Below are 23,406 nucleotides of genomic sequence, written 5' to 3' on the forward strand. Positions count from 1 at the left end.
CTCGTACTCTTTCATTCATTGGTTCCAGTAGTGGAGGGCTGGCTGATGGAAACTTGCCAAGCAATGATGATATACATATGAATGCTACATTCATTTCATTCATACTAAGTCATTGGAAAATTCCCATACGTTTTTGACAGGCCAGGGATTATCTTGACAAACAGGACTTTAGGGGCCCACATTTGTTGGAAAAGGTCATTGTGCATATATATATATATAATATATATATATATATTAGTTTCTTTTTTAGAAAGTTCAGCATATGACACTCGACACTACTGTATATTTAGGAGTCTCTTGTAGAGAGAACTTTGAGCAGGTGCGAGTGCACGTGTGATGGTTATGGCTAGGATATGATCAGACATCAACAGTTGAGTGGGTTAACATTGCTTTCTAGTTAAAATAGAGAGTCCAGATAGGTATAGTTGTGTTGGTACACTGTAAAGCTATAGACCTAAGTTGGTGGCTGCCTGATTGTGAAGCAAGAATGCCTCAAGTTTTAAGGAAATGTGAAAGATTCTATCAAAGGAGGGGGAAATAACTAACTGGCCAACTCATGCTTTTTGAAACCAAACCTTTATGATGCCATTTGCACATGCGCGTCATCTGACAGGCAACAAGTCTTGGTTGTTGATTCTCTCCTGTGCGTTCTGTGCAGTGAGAGCGGATACTTCCAATGGCTGTTGTACCTATTGATTGTAATGTGCATCTGATAATTCTCATTCTCTTAGGCTTTCCTATATTGAAAGACTTGTTTTAATGTGCATTAAATTTCTTTACAGGCTGAATGGATTAGAAGAGATGGCCACTTCCTGACGGGTCACGTCTCTGGACGTCATAACATAACTGAGGCGGTGATTCGGCTTAATGCACTGAACTCCCATGCTCATAGTCGGCGCATTGCCATTGATCACCAGAGCGTAATTTTTTTTTTTAGTTTTCTACACCGTCACCAAGAGGTTAAGGTTAGTAGCTTACAGGACACCTATTTTTTAGTATAAATGTAATGTAAAGGTGTTGGCTAGAACTGAGAATCTTTATTTTTCTTTGCATTATGATGGTACTGACATTTGGTTCAGAAGCTGGCTGCATTTCAAGGGTAACTTCTGTGAAAACTACACATCGGGTTAAATTCGTTTGTTAACCCATTCCCGACGGGTCACGCCTATAGGTGTCATAACAATACACTCGAAATGTGGTGTGCGGCTGTCCGCAGCCGCGGCACGTTGCCGTGGTGTGCCAGAGCTTTTTTTTTTTTTTTTTTTTTTTTTAGTTTTCTACACCCGTCGCCAATGGGTTAATGAGCATTATCAGTAATAGGTTTAAGCTAAGTACAGATAGAATTAGGCAACACCTTATAGAATTGCTTAGAGAAAAATAGTATATAGATGCTACTATAGTACATTTACGTATTACATTTGTGATGAACCAAATTTGATAGGAAATGCCGGCTGACCGATATGTGAAGCTAGAATGCCACTGATTGTTTACATTTAAAAATCATATCCCTCAAACAAAGGGGAAAAATTAAAGTGTGTTTTCTCTTTCTCTTTTTTCAGATCCCTAAATTTGACTAAGCAATTCAAGTATGAAGATCCTACAACAGAGATCTAACTTTGTATTAAATGGTAAGGTTTATATATTGATTGTTCAAGACTATAGTACATTTACATATTACTTTTGTGATGAACCAAATTTGATAGGAAATGCCGGCTGACCGATATGTGAAGCTAGAATGCCACTGATTGTTTACATTTAAAAATCATATCCCTCAAACAAAGGGGAAAAATTAAAGTGTGTTTTCTCTTTTCAGATCCCTAAATGACTAAGCAATTTACATATGAAGATCCTAAAGCAGAGATCTAACCATGTATTAAATGGTAAGGTTTATATATTGATTGTACAAGACTACACACACACATATACATATACATACACATACACATACACATACGCATACACATACACATACACATACACATACATATACATACATACATAAATACATACATGCATGCATATATATATTAATGTGATGATCCCAATATGATAGGAAATGCCGGCTGATCGACATATGAAGCTAATTGCCTACTGAAGACTTTTGATTACATCATTTATTGAGTTGAGTGAGTCGGGAAATTAAATTGTTGTTGTTTTTCAGGTGGTTGTGCATTTTTTCTTCAGTGAACCTTATGAACATCACATCAGTTAAGGTAAAAACAAAAGCTGTTCATTTATGAAATGCATACAAGTGCCAAATTTTCCAGTTCATGTATACCGTTGAAACCAAATTTCTATGATGCCATTTGCACATGCGCGTCATCTGACAGGCAACAAGTCTTGGTTGTCGATTCTCTCCTGTGCGTTCTGTGCAGTGAGAGCGGATACTTCCAATGGCTGTTGTACCTATTGATTGTAATGTGCATCTGATACTTCTCATTCTCTTGGGCTTTCCTATATTGAGAGACTTCTTTTAATGTGCATTAAATTTCTTTACAGGCTGAATGGATTAGAAGAGATGGCCACTTTAACCCCTTCCCGACGGGTCACGTTTCTGGACGTCATAACAAACCGCTCGAAATGTGGCATGTGGCTGTATTCCGTGGCGGCTCACCAAAGCGCTCTGAGGCGGTCATTCAGCTTGATGTACCGAACTCCCGCGCCCAAAGTTGGCGCCAGAGTGTAGTTTTTTTTTTCTACAACCATCGCCAAGGGGTTAAGGTTAGTAGCTTACAGGACACCTATTTTTTAGTATAAATGTAATGTAAAGGTGTTGGCTAGAGCTGAGAATCTTTTTTTTTTTTCTTTTCTTCAAAGTTATTTGCATTATGCTGGTACTGACATTTGGTTCAGAAGCTGGCTGCATTTCAAGGGTAACTACTGTGAGAACTGCACATCAGATTAAATTTGTTTGTTAATGAGCATTATCAGTAATAGGTTTAAGCTAAGTATAGATAGAATTAGGCAACACCTTTTAGAATTGCTTTGAGAAAAATAGTATATAGATGCTACTATAGTACATTTACATATTACTTTTGTGATGAACCAAATTTGATAGGAAATGCCGGCTGACCGATATGTGAAGCTAGAATGCCACTGATTGTTTATATTTAAAAAATCATATCCCTCAAACAAAGGGAAAAAAATAAGATATATATTTTATATTTTCAGATCCCAAAATGACTAAGCATTAAAAGTATGAAGATCCTGTGGCCTAGATCCAACCTTGTATAAAATGGTAAGGTTTATATATTGATTGTACAAGGCATATATATATATATAAAAATATACATGTATGCACATGCATACATGCACACACATACACGCGCCCACACACACGCATACACGCACATACGCGCCCACCCACACGCATACACGCACATACGCACATACGCACATACGCGCCCACCCACACGCATACACGCACATACGCACATACGCGCCCACCCACACGCATACACGCACATACGCACATACGCGCCCACCCACACGCATACACGCACATACGCACATACGCGCCCACCCCCACGCATACACGCACATACGCACATACGCGCCCACCCACACGCATACACACACGCATACACACACACGCACACGCATACACGCACACACGCATACACGCACACACGCATACACGCATACACACACCAACACACCTATATTAATGTGATGATCCAAATATGATAGGAAATGCCGGCTGATCGACATATGAAGCTAATTGCCTACTGAAAACTTTTGATTACATTTTTTATTGAGTTGAGTGAGTCAGGAAATCATTTTCTTTATTTTTTTCAGGTGGTGGTGCATTTTTTCTTCAGTGAACCTTATGAACATCACATCAGTTAAGGTAAAAACAAAAGCTGTTCATTTATGAAATGCATACAAGTGCCAAAATTTCCAGTTCATGTATACCATTGAAACCAAATTTCTATGATGCCATTTGCACATGCGCGTCATCTGACAGGCAACAAGTCTTGGTTGTCGATTCTCTCCTGTGCGTTCTGTGCAGTGAGAGCGGACACTTCCAATGGCTGTTGTACCTAATGATTGTAATGTGCATCTGAAAATTCTCATTCTCTCTCTCTCATAACTTTGTGGGAAACTTCTTTTAATGTATTAAATTTCTTTACAGGCTGAAGAAAATCTATGCAAAAGTTGGGAGAACATGACCAATGAAAGGTTAGTAAAATCTAGAACAAGATTGAATGACCAACATTCTTACAAAAATGTTTTGAAGGAAGTCCTCTGAAGGTAATGGCCAGAGTTGAAACTTTTTTTTTTTTTATCTTTAGTGTCACAGCTATTCAACAGAATTTGAGTTTTAGAATCTTTAATAACATCACACAAATACTCCATGTGCATAGGCCCATTTCAAACCCACTTTTTTTTTCCATTCATACTCCTAAATTTTTCAGTTGTCTATTTCTTAGCTATAGATTTTTCAAAATAGGCTTAAGTACTAATCAAAATATTACTTAATTGCTAGGATTCCATTCTGAACTTGCTCTGTTTCACATCATCTTATACTCCATCAGTCTCAGTTGTGAATCAATGTTATAGGAATTTCTTAGCACATCTGAGGAAATTGGTCAATCCTGCATCAGACTAAATAGCAGCAGTAGGCTGTCACTTGCTCTTACCAAGTACATCTGCATTTTTGTGGGACTTAATGTAGTTCATTGACTGGCTACACTTCAAGGGTATTTTGTCAAAACAACTACAAGTTAAATTTTATTTTTTTTATGAGGATTACCAAGAATGTATTTGCTATATGACAGTAGACCTGGCCCTCACTTTTTTTGAGAATTGTGTATAGATGATATCCTGCTACATTTTAATATTGTGATGAACCAAATTTGATAGGAAATGCCGGCTGACCGATATGTGAAGCTAGAATGCCACTGACTGTTTATATGAAAAAGCGTCTCTCTCCATAACAAAGAAAAGAGAAAAATATTTTATTTCTCTTTTCAGGTCCCCAAATAAATAAGTATTAGACGAATGAAGAACCAGTCGGAGAAACCCATATTATTGTAAAATGGTAAGATTTTTTATCTAATTGTACTAATTTATATATTGAATGTGACAATTCCAAAGTGATAGGAAATACCAGCTGATCAAAACATGAAGCTAAATGCCCAGATACTTTTGATTAAATATCTTGGTGAGAGTGAGTTTGAAAATAAAAATATTGATGTCTGAAATTATGAAATGGACAAGTGCGTGATAAAGTCGAGAGTTTCCAGGTCTTGTTTACTTTTGAAACCTAACTACCATGATGCCATTTGCACATGCGCGTCATCTGACAGGCAACAAGTCTTGGTTGTTGATTCTCTCCTGTGCGTTCTGTGCAGTGAGAGCGGACACTTCCAATGGCTGTTGTACCTACTGATTGTAAAGTGCATCTGAAAATTCTCATCTCTCACTCTTACCTTTTGTTGGAAAACCTCTTTTAATATCGGCTAAAAATTTTTACAGGCTGAATGTAAATGAATTCAACGTAAGAATTGGAAGACAGCCAGTGAAAGGTTAGTAAGCCCTTTTTGATAAAACGATCTAGATTGAATGACCAACATTTTTGCATTGTTTTGATGAAAGTAATATAAAGGTAATGGCCAGAGCTTAGAAACCCTTCTATATTTTGCTAACAAATAACCTTTATCACATTATGAATTGATCAACAATTGAAATGAAAATTATAGTTTTGACAGTATCCATCCCAAAATTTTTCAGCTACACAACAAAATTGTTTTGAGAAGACAAAGAAAATCCTTTAGAGTTAGACATTAACCCAGTCTCCAGGAAAATGATGCATTCACTGTGGTATTGTATTATGAAATATCCGTGTAAAGAAGGCTCTACAAGTGTTAAGCCACAAAGGAGTCCGTTAGATAACCTTGTGACCTCCCCTGATTTTCTTTCCTTGAGTTTGCAGGATTTTGTTACTAATGGTATCAATATCGATGCTGTTATTTTTATTATTGTTATTGACATTTCTAACAGCAATATTAGATACCAGAAAATATTTTTGGAAATCAAAGAAAAGGTTAAACATGTAAGACAGGTAGTACTCTAAATTTACTCACTGGTGACTAGGTATGTGTAGAGCCTTTTGTGTGAAGAAAAAAATAATAATAATAAAAAAACTCCATGGGTACGTCATGTACATATGTGCTATCCCCAGAGGCTTTGGGTTAATACACTGTGTATAGGCTTGTCTTGACTCCCTTTTTTCCACAATATATTCATGTGTTTGCTCTTAATGAATATTGACTAAAGATAGGATGCCATTCAGAACTTGCTCTGCTATGCCTCAGCCCCTTGTACTCCATTTCTATCTTGAGATGGGAATCAGAATGTCTGAATGATTAAGTAGGTCTGAGAAAATTAGCCAATCCTGCAACAAACAAATCTACCTGTGTTTTGTGGGACTAATTTGGTTCCCTGGCTGGCTGAACTTTAGGGTAATTTGTCAAAACTACACATCAGATTAAATTTTGTTGAGAATTGATAAATTTATGCTATAAAGGTAGAACTGGCCATCACCTTGTAAAGATAGTAATATTATGATGAACCAAATTTGATAGGAAATGCCGGCTGACCGATATTTGAAGCTAAAACGTCACTGATAATTTATATTAAAAAATCATATCCATCAAACAAAGGGGAAAAATTAAAGTGTGTTTTCTCTTTTCAGATCCCTAAATGACTAAGCAATTTACATATGAAGATCCTAAAGCAGAGATCTAACCTTGTATTAAATGGTAAGGTTTATATATTGATTGTACAAGACTACACACACACACACACACACACACACACACACACACACACACACACACACACACACACACACACACATACACACACATACACATATACACACACACATACACATATACACACACACATACACATATACACACACATACACATATACACACACATACACATATACACACATACACATATACACACACATACACATATACACACACATACACATATACACACACATACACATATACACACACATACACATATACACACACATACACATATACACACACATACACATATACACACACATACACATATACACACACACACACATATACACACACACACACATATACACACACACACACATATACACACACACACACATATACACACACACACACATATACACACACACACACATATACACACACACACATATACACACACACACACATATACACACACACACATATATACACACACACACATATACACACACACATACACACACATACACACACACACACACACACACATACACATATACACACACACACATATACACATACACACACACACATATACACATACACATACACATGCACACATACACATACCTTAATGTGATGATCCCAATATGATAGGAAATGCCGGCTGATCGACATATGAAGCTAATTGCCTACTGAATACTTTTGATTACATCATTTATTGAGTTGAGTGAGTCAGGAAATAAAATTGTTTTTTTTTTTTTCAGGTGGTGGTGCATTTTTTCTTCAGTGAACCTTATGAACATCACATCAGTTAAGGTAAAAACAAAAGCTGTTCATTTATGAAATGCATACAAGTGCCAAAATTTCCAGTTCATGTATACCATTGAAACCAAATTTCTATGATGCCATTTGCACATGCGCGTCATCTGACAGGCAACAAGTCTTGGTTGTCGATTCTCTCCTGTGCGTTCTGTGCAGTGAGAGCGGATACTTCCAATGGCTGTTGTACCTATTGATTGTAATGTGCATCTGATAATTCTCATTCTCTCTCTCATACCTTTGTGGGAAACTTCTTTTAATGTATTAAATTTCTTTACAGGCTGAAGAAAATCTATGCAAAAGTTGGGAGAACATGACCAATGAAAGGTTAGTAAAAATGAACTAGATTGAATGACAAACGTTCTTTCAAAAGTCCTCTGAAGGTAATGGCCAGAGTTGAGAAACCCTTTCTGATCTTTGGTATCACTTGATGAATTTAACCAACAATTGAAATGGTAATGGTAGTTTTGACAGGATCTATCCCAGAAATGTAGCTATTCAACAGAATTTGAGTTTTAGAATCCTTTATAACATCACGCAAATACTCCATGTGCAATAGGCACATTTCAACCCCCCCCCCCCCCTTTTTTTTTTTTTTTTTTTTCCCCTTTCAGCAATTTTTTTCTTATCCTTACATTTTTTCAAACTTGATTTTTTATACATTTCCTACTTCTTTCTTCAAGAGTAGTAAAACCATAGGTATCAGTAGTCAGGATTCCATTCTGAACTTAAGCTTATACGCCATCAATCTCCAGTTGTGGATCGGTGTATCTCAATTACTAAGCACATTCGAGGAAATTAGTCAATCCAGCATCAGCCTAAATAACTGTGTTAGCCTGTCACTTGCTCTTATCAAGGCTATCTGCATTTTTATGGGACTCTTAATTTGGTTCATTGGTTGGCTACACTTCAAGGGTAATGTCATAACTACAAATTGGATTAAATTCATGTTTTAATGAGCTTTACCAAGAATATATTTTTGCTATAAAAGGAAGAACTGGCCATCACCTTTACAATTTATTTTAAGAAGAATGTGTACTGTACTACATTTACTCCCTAATATTGTGATGAACCAAATTTGATAGGAAATGCCGGCTGACCGATATGTGAAGCTAGAATGCCACTGATTGTTTATATGAAAGATCATCTCTCTCCATAACGAAGAAAAAAGAAAAATGTTGTATTTCTCTTTTCAGATCCCTAGATGAATAAGCATTAGAAGAATGAAGAACTTGGAGAGCAACTTTATGTGAAATGGTAAGATTTATATCTAATTCTACAAGTTTGTACATTGAAAGTGATGATCCCAAATTGATAGGAAATGCCGGCTGATCGACACTTGAAGCTAAATGCCTACTGATACTTGTGATTATATTTCTTATTGTGAGAAAGCGAGTCTGGAAATTAATTTGGTTAATTATGTTTTTCAGAAGGTGGTGTCTCTTCAGTGAACTTATAGTCACATGTCAGTTCAGGCAAAACAAAATCTATATTTGAAATACATTCAAGTAAAATTAGGTTTGGAAACCTAATTTTGTGATTTGCACACGTACATAATTTGACCGGCAATTCTTGGTGGGTGCTTCTCTTCTGTGCCCTCCGATACCAGAATGGAAAAATATTGAAAAATTAAGATCAGTTCTGGAGAGGCAGACCATGTATAAAAAGGTAGGATTTATATCTGATAAGACTTGTATATACATATAGTGAAGTGATGAACCCTTAATTGATAGGAAATGCCGGCTGATCGATACATGAAGCTAATTACCTGCTGATGCATGAGATATATCCAAAGGTAATAAAAAAAAATAATTCTGATAATATATATAGTTTGTATTGACTTTACAGAAAATGGATGTCTTCTCTTTGTTGTTTATTGCAGTCCTTAGTATTTTAAGGTATGTGCCAAATATCTTGATTTACATGAAATATATATATATATATATATATATATATATATATATATATATATATATATATTATTTATATATATATATATATATATATATATATATATATATATTGTTATATTATATATTATATATTGATCAACAATTGAAAATGTGCAATATTGATGCCATACACACATTACTGCTCTCCTATGCAATGTCCATGCCATACACACATTACTGCTCTCCTATGCAATCTGGACAGAGTAGGTACTTAACAACTTGGCCATAATGTTTGCACAGGTGATTCTTTTGCTGCTCCTGTTGCAAACCTTTTAAAGTACATGGAAAGGCTTTTCTGGGCTAGCTGATTTTTTTTTCAATGAAAATTAAATATATATGATGAATTTAAGGTTTGTTAAATGACCTTTGTTTCAATTCCAAATTTTACAAGTGCAGATTTTGGCCAAACAAGTAAAATAATGGGTTAATGAATCTAAAATGCTGGTCAGTTGATGGTTGTAATAAATAAACATTTTGGGAGACTATTCAAAAATGTTTGTAATACTTTTCCAGAAAAACAAGTAATTGACAAGAATTTATAGTGTCTGTAGTTGACAGCTGTATTTTATTCTGGAGAAATTTTTAGATTTAATAATGCAAAGCATATAATATATAATGCGTATTGATAGCAAGTTCAAATCAATAGAGAATGAGGGAGTCCATTGCTTTGAGAAGATAGTTCAGTTGCTTGGTGACAGGTATGATCAGGAGGGTGGTGGTCGTCGTCCCCCACCCACCCCCACACACACAATCTTATTCAAGCTTTTATATTACTTCTTGACTTGGGAAAATGTATGGAAAATGAATCCATACATGAATGAGAAACTGGTCTGATTATAAACTAAGATAGTGAGTTATGTAGTTTGGCTTTGGAAAATAAATTTAGCATATGGTGACTGTACTGGTGTGAGGTTAAATATGCCGCCTAGAATGTGGCTGTAGTCATAACCAAATTAAATGATGTTCTTTACTCATGCGTGTCATCTGATGGGTAACATCTCCTGGTTGTTGCTAACTTACTGTGTGTTCTGCACAGTGTGTGCGCGCTTCCAGTGGCTGTTGTCCTTTGATTATAGAGAGTATCTGAAATATCACTTTACATATAGATTTCTTTTTGTGCATTTTTTTTCTAATGAAGTCTTTCTTTCCCCTTAAAGATTGGTGTGTGGCCAAAAGTAAGTGGAATGTAAGTATGGAATGTTATAATCTGCTTTATTGGGGGAAAGTTTTAGCAACTTCAGTGATTTTGTATTAATTTTCCGAAATTATTGATGTTTATTATTACAGTAACACATTATTGCTCTTTCATGATACAATTATTAACCAATGACAGCCATGTGGGTGTATGTGTGGCATGCAGCCACATTAGCTTTGCAGCCACCCTGCCTGCTCAAGCCATCATGCCAGACAAATACCAAGCAGGGCTGCTGGCTAAGTGTTGCTATCTATAAACAGTATTGACTAGTGTCCCCCATATTGTTAACTAAATGATAATTTTGGGGAGGAACTTAGCATTGTTTATATATATATAGGAGTAGCATCAGCCTCCACCTAAATTGTTTTATATGTAGAAGTCGATAGGACGAGTGGAAGTATAAGTAAGTTGAAGTGATTTATGAATATTTGAATATCCTTATTTGGTATTCTATGTAAGGCTCAGTAGTTAATTAATAAACTAGCCAAAAGCAGTACATTTCCCCAGAATGCTGCATTTTGAATGTTCTATTGTGAAACTGATAGAATGCCTTATATGATGATGATTGATTAATAAAAATATGCAAAACTATATTGTCTTTGGCTTTCTCCATCCATGAAGGGGTCCAACAAATATTACCAATACATGGTGTTACAAGGCTTTTTTTTTTTCTCCTTTTCTTTTTTTCTTTTTCTTGTATTGTTAAGTAATTTGAATGTCAAATACTTCACAATTAAAAGGGAATGTGCTGCCTCAGATTTTTAAAGTATATAATACTTTTGATGAATTTATTAAACTGAAAACAAAAAATGCTTTTAGATCTAAGACCCTTTGCCTTCACAAGTATGGGATCTGAGAAGTGATGAACAAAATTTTAAGATCACCTTAAGTTGCCAAGTTTTATTATACACTTGTATACTCGCTAAGAAATCTTTACTCGGAAGTAAATGAAACCGAAACGAGAGATTTTCAAAGCTCGGAACAGATGAAGCTTCACAATGAGTTTGAATAGGGTTTCGGAGCTGATATGGCAAGAGCCCTGTATTATACCTACATCAGTAATGGAGACATCATAATTACGCTTTACTGAGGAATTATTAAGAGCCAAAATATCAATATTTTAAAGCAGTGTCTGTGGATCCAGCGACACCAAGCAAGTGAATCCATCAGAGAAAAGGCCAGATGTGGGCGGCCTAGTTGCCTGACGGAGGGATATCAAGCAATGTAATTCAAAACTATAAAACAATTTCATATATGAAAAAGACCTATAGGAAGATTGCACTGAAGTACATAAAGATTGAGTTAATGAAAACCATTTGATACTCAGTGGCAACACACCTTACTTGTGACTGGATTTGTGAAGGGTATTTGTTAGTAGTTAGCTGCCACTTCCACTTACCCCGAGTTTTTTTTCAATCCGTAACTAGTGTTCTGTTGGCAACATGCGGCGGGACTTTGCATTATGGTGCAGTACGCACGTGGAAATCCTGAACGAGAGGTTTCTTTCGTCGAAAAGGGCCCCGAACCGGAGCTATTTTAACTCGTCCAGGATAACCGTCCCATCCACACGAGCAGTGTCGTGAAGACGTGGTTTCGGCAACACCCCGCAATTACGATGTGCCACATCCCCCCAAATCGCCAGATCTCAATCCAGTTGAGAATTTTGGGGCAGTCATGGGCAGAGCCTTGTCCCAAGATCATACCCGCAATCGTCATGTCGTTGCCCAAGCAATTACGGTATGGGATCGATTGCGTTCTGCAAACGGATGTCGGATGGCGGCGTTAGTGGCATTTGTACCACGTAAACTTGCCACAATTCGCCAAGTTAGTGGTGTTAATGCGAAATATCTATAGTATTATATATTTCAAAACTATTTTTTTATGTAACCAAGCGAAGTAAACAAAAAAGTTATTATTAGGGCAGAGTTCAAGGTATAACCTGATGGATATAGGTATAATTAGTAAAAACAAATTTAAAAATCTGTCCCTTGAGGGGGGGGGGGGGGCAAGGATACTAATATAGGTACTTTTCCAACGTTTTCGTCGTATCATATTGTTGTTAGGAAGAGTTAACATACCTTTTAGCGAGTGTATCGTTATTGTAAACTTTCTCAAGCTTTCCTTACACACGAGAATCCCAGTGTAAGTAGGTGCAATGTAACAGAAATGGGACAATAGGTGGCTGGCAGTGGCTTACAGCCCAGGGTTGAGTATCGGTAATTTGGGATAAAAATTTCGTAGCCCTCCCCGACCCATCCCATGACCGTTGTTGAGGGAGGAGGCTCAGGAGACGGGGATATAGTACCAAGATCACCCCTACCCTCGATTCCCCTAATTTTGCAGGTCTCTTCTTCCACAACCCCTCAAGGGAACCCTTGAGGTTGGATCATCTGTCTCTCCAACATACCCCAGTCTTATGGCCAATAATTAAGACTGTACCCCTGTCAGGGGCAGTGAGGCTTGCCCTTTTACCAACTAGTCCTACCGATTTTAATTCTCCCGGTTCCCTAACCCCAGGCTTTCCTTTGCCACAACTCTAAACACTACTATTAACCCTTCCTCAACGCATACTATCACCTCAGTCCAGTCCAAATCATCCACCCAGGTCATTTACACAGCCTCCTCCTCTATTTCATTATATACTACCCCCTCCTCCTTTATTACTATTTTGTAACTTTAATATTTATCTCTCCGCAGTGTTACTTCACTCAACGCACCTCCCACTTCATAAGGCCCCGTCTTTCAACTACCCTCAGTTCTACAAACCTTTTAAATAAGTTTAGCCAAGCCAAATGGGATTGATTGCGATCCCCTCTACATCCCCTTACTCTGACCACACACCCTCTTCCAGCAATGCATCCAAAAATAAGTAGGCAATTTTTTCTTCAGCAACCGCCCAGATCGTTCCCGCCTTGTCCGTTACATAAGAATCCCAAGCAAAGCTAACTGACCACTTAAAACCCTACCCCTGCCTAGCCTTATCCCTCCCGCAATACTTCTACCGGAACCCCCTCCATCTCCTCGACTATGTAAGTGCTATTTTTTCAGCGGAGGGTGGTGTGTGACCCCACAGATTCCCTGCACAACAATGTTGGTGTCCTAAAGAATGCTGGACTGAGATATCTGAACAATTAAATATAGCCAGCAAGTTATAAGTAACGTTGCCTCATCGATTGATGTATCATGATTAGGCTATTATATACTTTAGTTGGGCCACCTTTTTCTCATGGGTACAACAGATTATCGTTATATAGTTACTGAGCATGTAACTGCCCACTTTATTAAATCTAAAGGCCCATTCACGATCGAAAGGCTACGGATATGGGCGGAATTGCCTTGTCCACACGGTATCTGGGTCGGCCAAAAGCAGGTGCGAGCCAGAATGGGTAGCCATCAGATGATTTAGTGATAAGCTAATGTAAAAGATGCGTTTTAAGCAATTTTGTATTTGTGAAAGTGAACTATTAAATAACCCCTCCCCCCAATCCCCTGCTCGTTGTTGTCGTGGGAGGAACTTAGGAGAGGGGAACTGATGCCCAATATGGGGAATCACCCTTACCTTGGTCTTCAGCCTTTGCCTTGACTAATTTTGCAGGGTCTTTTCTTCTTCTTTCCCTTTTCCTTTTTTTTCTTCATCGATTTGTTCTGTCCACTTATCCTAATCGTTAAATCCCTTTTTGCCGTTTTCGCCTCAATACTTTATCATAATGCTCCCTACTCCCTTAACTCCTTCCCCTTCCAACAATACTTTACCTTTCTATGCCCTATCAGCTTCCCGTCTCTACCCTTTTCACTACCATTCTAGTACTGTTAAACCTGTAACTTTACCGTAATCATTAACTCATTCCCTTTTCGCTAATCCACTTTACCCTTGAGCCATTTGGCACTTCCTTACCTGGGAAACCTCACGCTTTCTCTATATTATGAATACGCTTTTAATGACCTTAGATGTTGCCGCGGCAGATATTTTTCAGTTTTAAATACCCCCTCCCCCCAACCCTTTGCTTCTTGTTATCGTGGGGGAGGCGACTTAGGAGACGGGGACTGAGGCTCAATGTAGGGGGATCACCCTTGCCTTGGACCTCAGCTCTCGCTTCAACTAATTTTTTCTGGTCTTTTCTTTTCCATTTCTTCACCACCTTGTTCTGTCCACTTATTCTAATCGTTAACTCATTTTGCCGTTTCCGCCCCAATACTTTATCATAATGCTCCCTACTCCCCTAACTCCTTTCCCTTCAAACAACTTTTACTATAAATTAAACCCTTCAGTTCCCCCTCTCTATCCTGTTCACTACCATACTACCTTCTAGTACTGTTCAATCTGTAACTTTGCCTGTTACTATCTGTTCGTTACTATACTTTACCATAGCGCCATCTGACCTTTGGTGAGGGGGGAATGACAAAAGGGAGTCATTCACGAGAGCGCGTAAGAAATAACAGGTAAGGGAGGGCGGGTGATACAAATGATGCAGGGGGGATGGAGTGTGTTTGGAGGAAGGGGAGTATGTGGTACATGAGTAGGATGGAGGGTAGATGGGTATACGCGTGTTAACTTGGGTCATGATTAGATAGTTTTGAATGTCCGAGACTTTCTGAAATGGAGTTGGTTGGGGAGGCCTGGCATCTGGTAAAGGTCAAGGGTAGGAGAGGCTGCGGTAAAGATGACGGGGTGGAACGTTTAGATTATCTGATGCAATAAGCAGAGCGAGGAAGAGCAGGGATAGGCACTATAAATGACATCAAAGATCATGTAGTACTATGGTAACATATTGTAGGCAAAAAGGGTACAACTGAGTTACCGATTTGGATAAAATGTGTTAGCTGTAGAGGGTTATAGAGCACTGTAGGATAGTATGGTAATGAAAAGGGTAAAGCGGGGAGAACAAATGGGGTACAGCGGGGATTTGTAAAAGGGGATGGGTTTAAGGGAATAAGGCTATTAGATCAAATAGAGACTACCTGTGTCTGAGAAATGAAGGGTAACACTGAGGAAAATTGCAAAAGAGCTGTTATGAAACAATCATCTTGTAATATGGGTAGAAATGTTAATTGGAGAAGAATATAGAGAATTAGATAAGGGAACAGGGGAAGGCAATGAAGTCTCTGGTAGAATGTCCGGTGTTACGACATAAGGGAGTCACGTGAGCATCCACGAAGGAAACAAAAGTAGGAGAGGATGTGGTAGGAGAAGATGGTGTGGAAAGTTTAGATTGCCTGCTGCGGAGGTAACTCGCCTAGCCCTTACCCCTTATGGGGAGCCTAAGGGGGTAAACCCATTTCTTTTCCGACTTGTTTCGGTCTCACCTTGGCGAATAATTAAGATTTTTTACCCTTATTAGGGGCATAAAGGCTTGACCCTTCATCAAGCCTACCTAAATTTAAATTTGATTTCTCTGGTTTCCCAATCCCAATCTCCTTCAACCATGGCTCTGACCACTGATACTAATACCCCCTCCTCGATGTTTGCTGTCAGTCCATTCCAAATCATCCACCTAGGTCATTACTCAAACTTCAAGATTTCTCTCTCCCAACATCATCTACTCCATCTCCTTATGCACAGTCTTCCAACATCTACCCCTCTCCCCCCCTTATTACTACTATTCATCCCTATTGTACTCTTGCGCACAGTGCTACCTCATTCTGCACCACCCCATCTTCCTCCCGCCCTCATCCATCTACTGCTCCCACCTCTACAAACCTTTTGAGTACTCCTTTTGGCCAAGCTAAGTGGGATCGATTCTTTGTGATTTCCCCTACAGGGTCCTTACTCTGAAAGTAAGATTCTCTTTCAACAGTGTCTCACTGTGACCTCACTGGCAAGCCTATTCCTGGCGAACCTCACTCTTCTTTTCATACTTGTGCCGGAACTGTTTCCTTCTCCCTGACTAAGTGTCATGTAAACGATAAGGACTGGTCAGACTGTGAAATGACCTGCTCACCCATAATGTTCCATAATGGCTCTTTTGCAGTTTTCCTCATACAATGTCAGTATCCCTTTCTCAGACGCATAGATACTCTCCATTTGATCTAATCACTGTATACCCTGAATCCCTTCCCTTTTACAGAGCCCCACCATACTCCATTTGCTATCCCCTTTTAAACTTTTCACTACCATACTATCCTACAGCACTCTACAACCTTTCACATCTAACACATTTGGTCTTGATCATTAATTCATTTTTATCCTTTTAGTATAATATATTTTCATAAAGCTATACTTGGGGGTTTGGCCCCCGAGGCCCACCCTATCACTGTATTATGAATAGGCGTCTAATGACCTTAGATGTTGATGCGGCAGAATTTTTTAATTAAACAATAAATGGTATTGAAGAGGGAGAAGTAGAAGCAGAGTTGGGAGTCATGATCAAAGATAGTCAGGAGTTGGGGAACAAGAAAATTTAGTCAGTTGGCCTAGTTGATAAAGGGGCAAGCCTCATTGCCCCTAATAAGTGTACAAATCCAATATTGGCCATGGTAAACCTGGAGTATATGGAGAAGAGAATCGGTCCACTAGACAACTAAACAGGAATTTTGTCCCCAAGGCTCTCTGAGGCCATTCGGGACTGACTCAAAGCCAGTCCTTTTATCCTTTCAAAATGGCAGTTATATCTTAGGATGTGAACAGGAGAAAGGGGTTCAAGAAGAGGAAAAGGAGAGGAGGAAAGACTGCAAAATTGGTTGATCTGAGGTCTGAGGCCCAGGGTAAGGGAGATCACCAATATCGACAGGCGAGGGGGGGAGGCGACTAGAAACATTAAAACAGACAAACACTGCAATAGATAACCTCAGCCCTCGCCTTAACTAATTTTGCAGTTTCTTTTCTTCTCCCCCTTTCATTTTCCTTCTCTTCTTCCTCCCCTTGTTCTGTCCACCTATCCAAATTGTTAACTCACTTGCCCTTTTCACCACAATACTTTATCATAATGCTGTGTAACATTTAAAGCAGGTACATTTGTTTTTGACCACTGGCCATGCTGGAAATCCACAAACATTGCCTTACTGAACCTAAAAATAATTACTCTGGGCTTTGTTCCAAAGTCCCACCCTATCGCTATATTTTGTATACACCACTAATTACTTTAGATGTTGACGAGGCAGAAAAAATTCAATAAGTAAATAAATATTTCAAAGGCATTCCAAAAGTTTACAGTGGTGTACCTGTTTACACTTAATATTACTGTTTTTAACAGGAAGAATCAATGGTTAAAAGCAAAATAAATGTACTAGATATCTAAGGTCATGTAGCACTACAGTTAAAGGTAGTGAAAGGCGGTTGAGTTAGTGATTAGTTGTCAAAGCTGGGCAAAGGAATTGGCGAGTGAATGGGATAAAGTCGGGTAAGGCGATGTAAAGGGGTTAGATCAAGTGAAGGATGTATATGCGTTTGAGGAAGGAAAACAGGTTGTCAGAGCAGAAAGTGTTAGATCAAGTGAAGGATGTATATGCGTTTGAGGAAGGAAAACAGGTTGTCAGAGCAGAAAGTGTTAGAATCTGTAAGGACGTCTGATCAGTTGGGAGGTCGGTGGAGGGTGGATAGGTGGGGGAAAGCAGAGGTACGGCCTGCATTAAAACATGGGCATGACAATAGCATATGTGGAACTGAAAGAGGGACATTACATAGGAAACATAGGGTTTGATCGGATTGTGACATCAGACGGGTGTGGCCAATGCGTAAGCGGGCGAGAGCCGTCTCCCAACGTCTGTTCCGATGAAATGGAGCTGACCAGGAGGAGATTGGTAGTTTTATAGTATGTAATTTATTAGTGCGGAGACTTGACCAGAAAGATTGCCATTGATTATACAAGAAGGTCTTAAATTATGGGTAATAATCCGTGGCTGGGATACGTGAGAAACGTGGTTGGTTTGATGTGGACATAGCGGCGTAGCATGCCAGAGTATCTGCCTGTTCATTGCCGGGGATTCCAACATGGCTGGGCACCCAGCAGATTTTGATTGTTCTATGGCGTGTGGACAGGTAGAACAACCAGTTTGAAAGAGGAAGAGGGGAGGGAGTATATGTGTTTTAAGGCAAAAAGGAGAGCATAAAATTATGTAGTAAGGACACTGAATTCAGGAGGGAGGGGATATTATAAAGTACGAGTTGGGAAGGTTACTGCAAAACCAGCACCGGAGGTGAATTTGGAGCCGTCAGTGTAAAGGTCAAGGAAATGGGCGAGAAGGACAGCAGGAGGAATATTTGATTTTGGTGGGTCAGGGTAGACAGAGGAGCAAATATGGGGGTAAGGTATAAGCCATGGAGGGACAGAATGGACAGAGAACGGGAGGGGTCGGAGATGGGGAAAAGGGGAATGGGAGAGGAGGGTATCCATGCGAGTGGAGAAAGGAGTAGGTAAACGTGGAGAAGAAGCAAAGGTAGGAAGTAGGGATCGTGGGATAGTAAGTTTAGTGAGGGGAAAGAGGTGGAATTGAACATAGCATCGGAGAGATGGTATGCCTGATTCAGTGTAAAGACTCGATTGGAGAGGAGCGGAAGGCGCCTAGTCCAAGTGAAGACCGCAGTGATGGATTGTATCAAGATGGGCAAGGAGGGAGGTTGAGGCAGAGGAGTAGATATGGCATACGTAATCGAGAGTGGAGAGGATCAAGGTAACAAGAAGATGGAGGAGAGTTTTGCGATCTGAGCCCCAGGATATATGGGACAGAGTTTGTAAGATTCCGAGACGGCGGAGGGCTTTTTCTTTGATGCAAAAGATGTGGTCTCACCAGCACATTTTAAAGTCAAAATTAATGCCAAGGAAATATGCCAGATGAGTGCTATATAAGAAGAGTGGAGGTTGGGGACTTGCACGTGCGGAAAAGCGGAAGCCATGGTTAGTGGCCCAGGAAGATACTGATGATATTGCAGACAGAAGGAAATGACGGAGTTTTGGTATGGATGTGCCAGGGGCGAAGATGGTTAAATCAACATATAGTGATGACCGGGCCCCTGGTGGTAGAACTGAGACAATGTCATTAACAGCAAGAAGGCATAAAGTGGTGCTGAGCACACTACCTTGTGAGATGCCTTCGAACTGTGGAAAAGATGATGATGTGGAAGAGGCAATTATGACCTGTAAAGTGCGTTTAGAGAGGAAAGTCTTTATAAAGACACCGATGTTTCCACGTATGCCTAAAGAGGACAATTGTTGGAGAATATGGTACCGCCATGTAGTATCATATGCTTTTTCTAGGTAAAAGAATATAGCTAGCACGGATTCATGGCGTGCAAATGCAGATGTAATATATGTTTCAAAATTAGCAAGGGGGTCTGCTGTGCTTCGGGCACGGCGGAAACCAAACTGGGAAGGAGAGAGAAGATTGTGAGATTCAAGATACCACATTAAGCGGAAGTTAACCATTCGATCTAGTAGTTTGCAATAAGAGCTCGCCAATGAGAAGGAAAATTTCCTGATGTCCATATGTGGTTGTAAATTGTTAAAAGGAAGGATAAGGAGGAAGATGGGAGATGTCGGAGCATACGATAGTGAATACCGCCAGGGCCTTCATGGGTGTTGCGACACGACTGTAAGGCAGCACTCAGTTCAGAGGAAGAAAAGGGAGCATTATAGGACTCTGGGGAGGATAAGGTGAAGATAATGGCGGTACGTTCCCTGGTGGTTTTAATAGAAGAGAAATAATAACCCAGTTCATTAGCGACTTCGGGAGGATCAGAGATGAGGGTATCTCGAATATGGAGGACGGGGGCTGGATGAGGGGGATGTTTGCCTGATAGTTTATGGATCCGGCGCCAAACATTTGAGGTAGATGTAGAGGATGTAATTGAGGAAACATGATTTCGCCAGCTATTTGTTTTGCTATTTCGGATTGTACGACGAAGACAGGCGTATGCTCTTTTAAATGAGATAAGGGCTGATAGTTGATTAGGGGTACCTTGTTTGAAGCGGTAACTGTTCCAGGCTGCACGTTTTAAGCGAAGTGCTTTAGTTCAATCAGAATTCCACCATGGAACACATTTGGAGGTATAGGGTCTTGAGGTTCGAGGAATAGCTGTATGGGCAGCTTTTAGGACTGTAGTTGTGAAACATTGTATCATATCTGTAAAAGATGAGAGGGAGGATGGAGGGATATGAATAGCAGAGAGTGAAGTGTAAGTACGCCAGTCGGCTCTATCAAAGCACCCACGTGGGGAGTTAGGAAGTGGTACATATGAAGTAAGAGAAAGGAGAACTGGAAAGTGGTCTAGAACTGACTAATAGAAATCTAAATGAAGAGAAGGGGAGCATAGAGAGAGGTCAATGCATGAAAAAGATTGCGTGCGTGTATCAAAGTGTGTAGGGCGATCTGAAATAAGAATAATAAGGTCAGCTTTGGAGAGGAAGCGCTCTAGAGCTCGGCCACGGGAGTTGGTGATAGAATCACCCCAAAGAGTGTGGCGGCAGTTGAAATCACCAACTATGAGGCAAGGTAGGGAAATTAGATTTTCAAAAGCAACAAAGTCAACGGGGTGGGGAGGGAAGAAGACTGAAATCACTGATCCAGCGGCGAAGAAATATGCAAATAACTGTGCAAGGGACAGTGGTTTGAAAGGGAGGTATGACATAAGGTGTTTTCTGATTGATAAGTATAGACGAGACATAAAGGGAGTGTGGGGAAGAGACAAAATTATAATTGGGGATTGGTATAGGAGGATGTGTAAGAAAAGTTTGGGTTATAAGAAGAAAGGATATGACGACGCTCAGGTCTGTGAGAACGGAAACCGCGAATATTCCAATGAATGATTGTTATTCTTTCGTTGATTTATGGTTAATGGTTAATGGTTAAAAGCAAAATAAATGTGCTAGACATCTAAGGTCATGTAGCACTATAGTAAATGGTAGTGAAGGGTGGTTGAGTTAGTGATTAGTTGTCAAAGTTGGGCAAAGGAATTGACGAGTAAATAGGTTAAGGTTGGGTAAGGTAATGTATAGGGGTTAGATCAAGTGAAGGATGTATATGCATTTGAGGAATAAAAACAGGTTGCCAAAGCAGAAAGTGTGAGAAGTTGTGGGAGGGATCACGAAAAATCGGTCCCATTTGGCTGGGCTAAATAGATTATTTAAGAATTTTGTAGAGATGGGGGTAGTAGAAGGACGGGGGCGTGTGGAAGAGGGAATAGTGTGAGGGAGGTAGTGTTATTGGGTTAATGGTTAATGGTTAAAAGCAAAATAAATGTGCTAGACATCTAAGGTCATATAGCACTATAGTTAATGTTTGTGAAGGATGGTTGGGTTAGTGATTAGTTGTTAAAGCTGGGTTAAGGAATTGGTGAGTGAATGGGTTAGGGTCGGATGAGGTAATGTAAAGGGGTTAGATCAAGTGAAGGATATATATGCGTTTGAGGAAGGAAAACAGGTTGTCAAAGCAGAAAGTGTGAGATTCTGTAAGGATGTCTGATAAGTTGGGATGTCTATGTAGGGAGGACGTGGGCGTGACAATAGAATATGTGGCATTGAAAGAGGAACATTCGGAAACCGCGAATGTTCCAATGAAGGATAGTTATACTTTCGTTGATTTACTGGCAAAGATTGCAGTGCGTGTTGGAGAATTTGAAGGGGAAGGTGCTAGAGGGTGCGATAAAGAATGAGGTTGGGGAGGTGGTGTTGTATCAGGAGGGATGTCGGGAGGTAGAGGGTCTGGGGAAGAGGGTACTTGTGACATGAGGGTTTCACGTGTGTATCCAGGAGGGAGTGGAAGGGATAGAGGGGGTAGTGGGAGGGTTAATATAGGTGGGGCTGGAGTCAGGGGGAATGGGTTTTGTTGGAATGGGGTAGGAGGATTGGGTGTAGGGAGAATATGAGTAGGAGGAGGATGGATATCGGCAGTCACTTTGAGTGTGGAGGGAGCGGGAGTTGTAGAATTTGAAGGTGGATGAGTATTAGTTTGGGACTCGATTATGTAGTTCTGGATATCTTCAAGAGTTTCTGTAGTGGAGTTGGTTGGGGAGTTTTGTGAGATAAAGGTTTTCTTGAGGGGGGGCAGAGAAGTCTGGTGTCTGAAAAATAGGGGCAAATGAAGGTGGAGGTGATTGTGAGGTAGGGGAAGAGGGGGTGGAACGTTTATTCTGTCTGCTGCGGGTAGTGCGGGGAGGGAGAGGGGAAGGTGTTGGGGCTGTAGTAGAGATTGGGGTGTCTGGATTTAGGATAGCAAAATAATTTGATTGGGTAGAGATTGGAGTGTCTGGGTTTAGAATGGAAAAAGAATTTGACTGGGGAAGGTAGGAGGTAGAAGAGGGGAAGTTAGATGGAGGGGGGTTGGGTTTAGGAGAGGGTGTAGGAGCTTGGGAGGTAGGGGGATTGGCAGAGTGAGCGACATTACTGGATTAGGGGGAAAGAGAAAAGCCTTGTCGACGTGCTTCCTGTCTGGCTTCACGCAGAGTGAGTCCAAGTCTGAATCTGAGAGTTGCTACCTCAGACTCAAATTTGTAGGTGGGGCAGCCTCTATAAGATACATTATGGAGGCCGCCACAGTTTGCACATGTGCGTGATTGTGCAGAGCAATTTGACCGAGTATGGCCAGGTTGGGCACATAGCGGGCATCTGGCTGTGGAACGGCAATGTTTGGCAGGATGTCCTAAATGCCAACAATTTTGGCACTGACGAGGAGGAGATTGGTATGGTCGGACAGGTAGGGACAGTTGCGGTGCAAGTATTGAGGGTTGGATGAG

The 23,406-nt window shown here is 39.9% G+C and overlaps 1 long non-coding RNA gene across 1 annotated transcript; it reads left to right on the top strand.

Annotated features, from left to right (window-relative positions):
• The first annotated feature begins 333 nt into the window (after positions 1–333).
• Positions 334–11,333, top strand: LOC125033349. Its single transcript, XR_007115593.1, has 17 exons — positions 334–965; positions 1,560–1,628; positions 1,814–1,880; positions 2,162–2,213; positions 2,500–2,721; positions 3,172–3,238; positions 3,799–3,850; positions 4,136–4,182; positions 4,978–5,044; positions 5,482–5,531; positions 6,701–6,767; positions 7,541–7,592; positions 7,876–7,922; positions 8,792–8,852; positions 9,026–9,263; positions 9,444–9,493; positions 10,705–11,333. It is a non-coding gene; the product is annotated as an uncharacterized LOC125033349 (long non-coding RNA).
• The last annotated feature ends 12,073 nt before the right edge of the window (positions 11,334–23,406 follow it).

The sequence above is a fragment of the Penaeus chinensis genome, chromosome 16, assembly GCF_019202785.1.
Source record: "Penaeus chinensis breed Huanghai No. 1 chromosome 16, ASM1920278v2, whole genome shotgun sequence".
Lineage (NCBI taxonomy): Eukaryota > Metazoa > Arthropoda > Malacostraca > Decapoda > Penaeidae > Penaeus > Penaeus chinensis.